The 7214-nt window shown below is 37.0% G+C and overlaps 2 non-coding genes across 2 annotated transcripts; both read right to left on the reverse strand.

Annotated features, from left to right (window-relative positions):
• Positions 1-2800: 2800 nt before the first annotated feature.
• On the reverse strand, positions 2801-2931 carry LOC121477649. The gene has a single exon (XR_005984317.1). It is a non-coding gene; the product is annotated as a small nucleolar RNA SNORA63 (small nucleolar RNA).
• Positions 2932-3261: 330 nt separating this feature from the next.
• LOC121477664 lies at positions 3262-3440 on the reverse strand. The gene has a single exon (XR_005984328.1). It is a non-coding gene; the product is annotated as a small nucleolar RNA SNORA81 (small nucleolar RNA).
• Positions 3441-7214: the final 3774 nt, after the last annotated feature.

Here is a 7214-nt window from a genome sequence, read left to right on the forward strand (position 1 = left end):
TCCTTTGGCTGCAAAATCAGATTCTATTAGGCATCTTAAGCATTCTTTTTTTTTTTTTTAAGATAATTACTTATTTATTCATGAGAGACACAGAGAGAGAGACGGAGACACAGGCAGAGGGAGAAGCAGGCTCCATGCAGGGAGCCCAACATGGGACTCGATCCTGACCCCAGGACCACACCCTGGGCTGAAGGTGGTGCTAAACCAGAGAGCCACGGGGCTGCCTGCATCTTAAGCATTCTTATTTATAAAGCAGATGGCAGTTATTGTTTTTGTGGTAGTGAAATTAAAGCTCATACCCAAGAGGGCCATCCGGAAGCAGTTGTCAACCTGGGACAGATGTAAACACCAGGGACTAAAGAAAGAGAACAATTATGTGACTCATTGACACATTTTTGAAACTGTCAACTGCAAATATAAATTCTGGAATGTTGGCTATCATTTAGACTATGCTGTCCAATACAATAGCCACTATCTACGTGTGGATATTGAATTAAAATTAAATAAAATAGAAAACAGTTGCATTACCACATTTCAATAGCCACATAGTGGCCTGTCACTTCTGTTAGGGTGCACAGATGAAGAACATTTCTTTTTTTTTATTATTTTTTGGATTTTCTTTCTTTCTTTCTTTCTTTCTTTCTTTCAGATTTTTATTTATTTATTTATTCATGAGAAACAGAGAGAGAGAGAAAGAGCGAGAGAGAGAGGCAGAGACACAGGCAGAGGGAGAAGCAGGTTCCATGCAGGGAACCCGATGTGGGACTGTATCCCGGATCTCCAGGATCACGCCCTGGGCTGAAGTCAGCGCTAAACCGCTGAGCCACCCGGGCTGCCCAGATGAAGAACATTTCTATCACTGCAGAAAGTTCTATTGGACAAACCTGGTCTAGGACTTTTTATTTTTTTGTGTGTGTATGTGTGTGTGTATAAGAAATCTCCACAAATCTGTTATGGTAATTAACCCACACTTATCACTGCTTTCTGCTCAGTTCATCTCATACACTGCAATGCGAAAGGCTGGGATATATTTACCACCACAGCTGTCTATTAAACAGATAATACGGCCAATCAAAAAAGTCTTGGCTAAAGCAGCTTAAAAGATCAAATAAGTAGCACAAGAGAAAAACAAATATGGCAATACTGACTCACTCTTTTTTTTTTTTTTTAAAGATTTTATTTATTTATTCATGAGAGACACACAGAGAGAGAGAGAGAGAGAGAGAGAGAGAGAGAGGCAGAGACATAGGTAGAGGGAGAAGCAGGCTCCATGTGGGGATCCTGATGTGGGACTCGATCCCAGGACTCCAGGATCATGCCCTGGGCAGAAGGCAGGCACTAAATCGCTAAGCTACCCAGGGATCCCCCTGACTCACTCTTTAGCCAAACAATATGTTGTTTCACTCATGAAACCATGCATGTCCTAAATCAGGCCAAGGCCATTTCAGAGTGCCGCCTCATCACCTATTCATGTTGACTACTGTATTTCCTAAAACACAGTTCTTTTACATAAGTAGAACACAGAATTCAATAAAACCAGTATACCTAAGCCAGGTCAATGTAAATTTCTACCAGAAAATGCTAACAAAATCCCAATTATAGAAGAATCATCAAGAAAGCATGAGATATGATTAATATGACTTAAAAAAAGACACGTGTGTAAGCTAAGGCAACCAGATCTAACAGCATTTTGATTTTTCCTTTGAATATCAATTGTACAAAATCTAAAGTATGGGGTAAATTTCATATTTGTGAAATTTCACAATGAATTTCACATGAATCTTCCCAAGTAGAATTTAAATACATCTTATGTTTGGACACCAGGGTGGCTCGGGTTGAGTGTCTGCCTTTGGCTCAGGGCGTGATCTTGGGGTCCTGGGGTGGAGTCCCACATCAGGTTTCTTGCATGGAGCCTGCTTCTCCCTCTGCCTGTGTCTCTGCCTCTCTCTGTGTCTCTCATGAATAGATAAATAAAATCTTAAAAAAAAAATACATCTTATGTTAACTGAGTGATAAGATTTTCCTTGTTGATATACCTAATTTTTTTAAAGGAAGTCTTTTTTTTAAAAATTTTATTTATTTATTCATGAGAGACACACAGAGAGAAAGGCAGGGACACAGGCAGAGGGAGAAGTAGGCTCCATGCAGGGAGCCCGACGTGGGACTCAATTCCAGGACCCCAGGATCACACCCTGGGCTTGAAAGGCAGGAGCTCAACCGCTAAGCCACCTGGGCATCCCCATATACCTGATTTTAAAGGTTGACTGGCTAACAAAATCACACTTCAATGACAATACATAAATTTATTTCACCTGAATAAAAGCAAATATTCAATGAAGATGACAAATAGCTGAAAATATAGATTTCACAAGTAGTAGGCAGATGATCATCGTTTATAACCATAGACACTAGTTGTACATATAAAAATCATGAGCCTGACAGTATGATAGTAGATATTCAAATTCTGATTAAAAAAGCAACTGCTATACATCTTCCAGGCCACAAAATAGTAATGAGCCACATATAAATCACACAGCTAACTGTGGAGTGAGGTTTTTATCCCCCACAGGGCTAGAGATGACCAAGACTACTAAAAATCTTCCCCTCAAAACCCACTTGTGGTAAATAAATACAATTAAATAAGGAATTGGAATACCAGTAAGTCGGTAGTAATCAAAATTTGGTTTGTGCCTTATCCAAATTCCTTCTTGATAATGTCTCTTTCTGTCACCACCTGCAAATATGAACAAGCGTTAATTCTCAAGAGTCATTCCTCAAATCAGGGGGTAACTTGGTAATCATGTCTGAGACCCTGCATCCCTGGCTGCTAAGCACCATGGCAGACAGGGCTAGAAAGGTAACAGTTTTATTTTGAGCAGGGGGTAAAGACAAGGCAGCACTTTATAGCTACATTGTAACGAGATCCTGCATCATTTTATTAAGGAAATAATTAGATGTTAACAGTATCTTAAGCAGCAACAGTAGGGAAGAACTAGTCATATAGTAGATACTGAAATTCCTGGCATGTATTTTCTCAGAAGGCAGTCTACCTTTTGCCTTGTGTTCTGAAAAAGAAAAGTCATGTGTGGTCTATCATATGACACAAGGAGCATACAATTTTCTTCCTTCCAGTATTTCAGAGAGGAAAATATTAATTCCTATCAGATTTGGAATAAAACTCTATTTGATTTCTAATTCTCATCCCTATCACTGGAAGGGACTAGTTAGAAATTCATTCTATTAATTCTGCCTAAATGCAGATATTATCTTACCAAATCTTAGAACAAAGTACCCTGAACTCAAGAAAGACATTTATCTCAGTTTTTCTACTACCTGGCATACTTGTTTTTCTTCTTGTGTTTACTCTGCTAGCTTTATTACAAATACTAAGACATGATACTAGCTTCTGCAATTTTAGTACAGAGCTTAAGTAAGCAGGTAAAAAATGATGCGGGCCATAATTTTTATGGGTATCAACTGGAAAAACATTACCCTTTATTAAAATATTATAAAATACCAACCATTTCAAGGGTCAATTCTTCCTTCTTCATCAGAATTTGAACTTCTCGATAACTTCCAACGTATTGACTGACATTAAGGCAGAAAGCAACCCAACCTTAAGAAAAGAAAAAAAAAAAAGAGAACTAATTATGTTGACATATCAATTAAGCAGATATAATCGTTTTCATAATAGTACATAGAGGAATATGTTTGAGACCAAGCGTCCCTGTCTTACTATAGAATTGAGCTAGACAGAGATTGTAGGAAACAGTTGCTTTCAGCAGGAGTAAGGACAATATAGCACTTCACAGCTATATTGTAACAAGTAACCCAACCTGCCAGCTATCACATGCACATCTGAATACTTGTATTTAATTTCTGGTAAATCTTGTGGATTTGATATTTAATCCTTTGCTTGTTTTAAAGATTTTATTTATTTATTTATTTTTCATTCATTCATTCATTCATTCATTCATTCATTCATTCATTCATGAGAGACACACAGAGAGAGAAGGCAGAGACACAGGCAGAGGGAGAAGCAGGCTCCATGCAGGGAGCCTGATGTGGGACTTGACCTCAGGACTCCAAGATCATGCCCCAGGCCGAAGGCAGGTGCTCAACCACTGAGCCACTCAGGCGTCCCTGATCTTTAATCCTTTGACTCAGCATTTTTATCTGCTTCATCCAAAACAAGCTTCTTGATCTATTTTGGAAAGTTAAAAAAAATCTTACTTAAGCATGGGCTGTGCATGGAGACTTCCTTCCAAAGACTATACAATATGGAAGGGTGTGTGTGACAAGAGTAACTTTACCTGGAGAAACCTAACAAATACAACCCTAGCCAGGGAACCAAGGTCAACATCAACCAACAGCAATATTTTTTAATACAATGAAATGAAAATGGCACTTTTCAAATAAAAAGGTCACTCTGTGGTCTTCCTCAATCTAATCTTGAGAAAAACACCAAATTCCAATACAAGGACATCCTACTAAATATTTGACCAATATCTGACTCCTAAAATTTGTCACAGTCATCAAAAATAGGGAAAATTTGAGAAACTGTCACAGCTAAGAGGAGCTTAAGGAGACATGAAAATTAAATGTAATGTGGTATCCTGGAACAGAAAAAGGACATTAGGTAAAAACTAAGGAATCAGAGTAAATTCTGGACTTCAGTTCATCCTATTGTATCAAGGTCATTTGGTTCATTAATTTTAACAAATGTGCCATATTAATGTCATATGTTAAGAATATGGGAAACTGGTGACAATGCATAAGAGACCTTTCTGAATTATCTTCTCATTTTTTTCTGTGAACCTAAAACTGTTCTAAAATATAAAGTTTATTAAAGGAAAATCCTAGTATCATATCTAGGTATTCATGCTTGGCAACTGGCTTAAACAGACTAGTTATTTTCTTCCCATACTTCAAATATCACTAGTTCAAAAATGTCCTTGGAAAAATATGGCGATACTTACAAAGATATCTTGTATTTAACATAATGAATGTTCTCCCTGAAACACCAACAACTATGAGTGCTGCTTCAGATTGTATGCTGTGCATTTCATTGTGAACACCGTTTCCACAATGCAGGCATGACAAGTTGTTTCCATAGAGTAGTCAAGTGCCAGGATTACTGTTTGGATCCAAAAGCCAAAGCTTAAATTATTATGTTGTAGAAAAACAGGCTCTACCAAACAATTTCTGAAGCACATAGCTAAATGCTGAACTGCTCATATTTAGTTTCAGATTCTGGTCTGCAAACAGCTTTTAAGCATCCTAACATAGAATCACTTCTAAGCTTACAGTGTAGAATGATCAAACTGCTTCATGATCAAATCCCTTTCGGTGTCTCATTTTTTAATTAGATTTTTGTGCCTTTATGAACTTGGGATCCCCAGTTTCCTACAGAGACCAGTTAGATAACTAAAGAACTCAAACATTTCCTACATTATTCTTCTATGTATAGGACACTTATGTACGGAAACAAGTTCTGCATTTATAGTTCAAAGCCAAATTATGCTGTTACATATTCACTGATTTATTACTTACTTTAAAACTGAATCTTTCCAATAGGAAACTATAACATACAGCTCTGATCTTCATAAAGCCTACTGTTTTGTTAAGAAAATTTATTTCATAACTAATAGCAGTGAGCTCTGAAAACAGAGAGCATGCAACAGATATATCACAAACTACAAAGATTCCCAACTAATAACAGATCATTGCAGTTTCCACTTTGCAAAATTGCATTTAGACTTAACAACAATATCACAAAGGGTTTAGATTCCGTCTACCCTGAAAAAAAGGAAAGCTTAGTTTCTCAGTTTGATGAGATACAGCCTTGCACACCACATCTGTAAGCCTAGTTCCTGTTTAATTTGAAAAAAAAACCTGTTTGCATATAGACAATAATTAAAAAGAAGGTTTTGAATAGACCACCACTTTACACCAAATCTTAAGCTATTCTTCATTTTTGTAAAACCTGAAGTAGCTGAGTATTTATGTTGCCCTGGCAGACAGCCATTAAGCAATGCCTGAGGGTACAGATGTGAATACACTAGTGGTGGCCTGCTGGTAAGGACAACACCACGGATTGAGGACACTGATCTCAGAATTCTTCTGTGGGAATGAGCCACTTCCAGGGCAACATGCTTGAGAATACAGCTTGCTCAGCTTCCAGGTATGATGCACTGAGACATTATCATTTTTGTGGTATTTCTTCCCCCAATGGATAGCCTGAATCAATTTGTGAAGAAGTGTTGGGAATAAAAACAAACAACCAACAACCCAACAATGGAGGAATATTCTATAAATAAACTGGCCTCCATTCTCAATGACTGGCACCATCCTCCACTCATGTATTTTTAGTACACGCAGAGATCTCTAATATGGATACACTCATGAATACCAAAAATCACTTCATCACCTAACCTATTAAAATCATGAAAGACAAAGACTGAGGAGCTGTTCCAGAATGAAGGAGGCCAAAGAGACATAATAACGAAATCCAACATGTGATACTGTATTAGATTCTGGACCAGCAAACAAACCTTTTTTTTTCTTTTTTCTTTTTTTTGTAAAACGTTCATTAGTTGGACAATTGATGAAATTTGAATAAGATTAAACAATATCTATAGATTAAATAACATCACATCTCTGTTATATTTTGATTTTGGTAATTGTGTTATGATGTAAGACAATGCCCTTTCTTATTTCTGGATAACACATACTGAAACATTATGAGGTAGAGGCATAATGCCAGTAACTTACTGCCAAATGCTTCAGAAAAACATTATGTGAGTGTATGATATGTTCAACTGTATTTATATAGAGATATTTATTTATAATTTATTATAAATTATAAATAATTGTAATTTATTTAAACAAAATAAATTTATTTTATTTATAAAATAAATGTATTATAAATAGTAACACTTGAGAAATCTACGTAAAGAATATTGGAATTCGGGGCAGGCCAGGTGGCTCGGCAGTTTAGCGCCGCCTTCGGCCCAGGGCCTGATCCTGGAGACCCGGGATAGAGTCCTATGTCGGGCTTCCTGCATGGAGCCTGCTTCTCCCTCTGCCTGTGTCCTTGCCTCTCTCTCTGTGTCTCTCATGAATAAATAAATAAAATCTTAAAAAAAAAAACATTAAAAAAAAGAATATTGGAATTCTTTGTCTACTGTTGTAACTTTTCTGTAAGTCCTAAA

The sequence above is a fragment of the Vulpes lagopus genome, chromosome 17 (assembly GCF_018345385.1).
Source record: "Vulpes lagopus strain Blue_001 chromosome 17, ASM1834538v1, whole genome shotgun sequence".
Lineage (NCBI taxonomy): Eukaryota > Metazoa > Chordata > Mammalia > Carnivora > Canidae > Vulpes > Vulpes lagopus.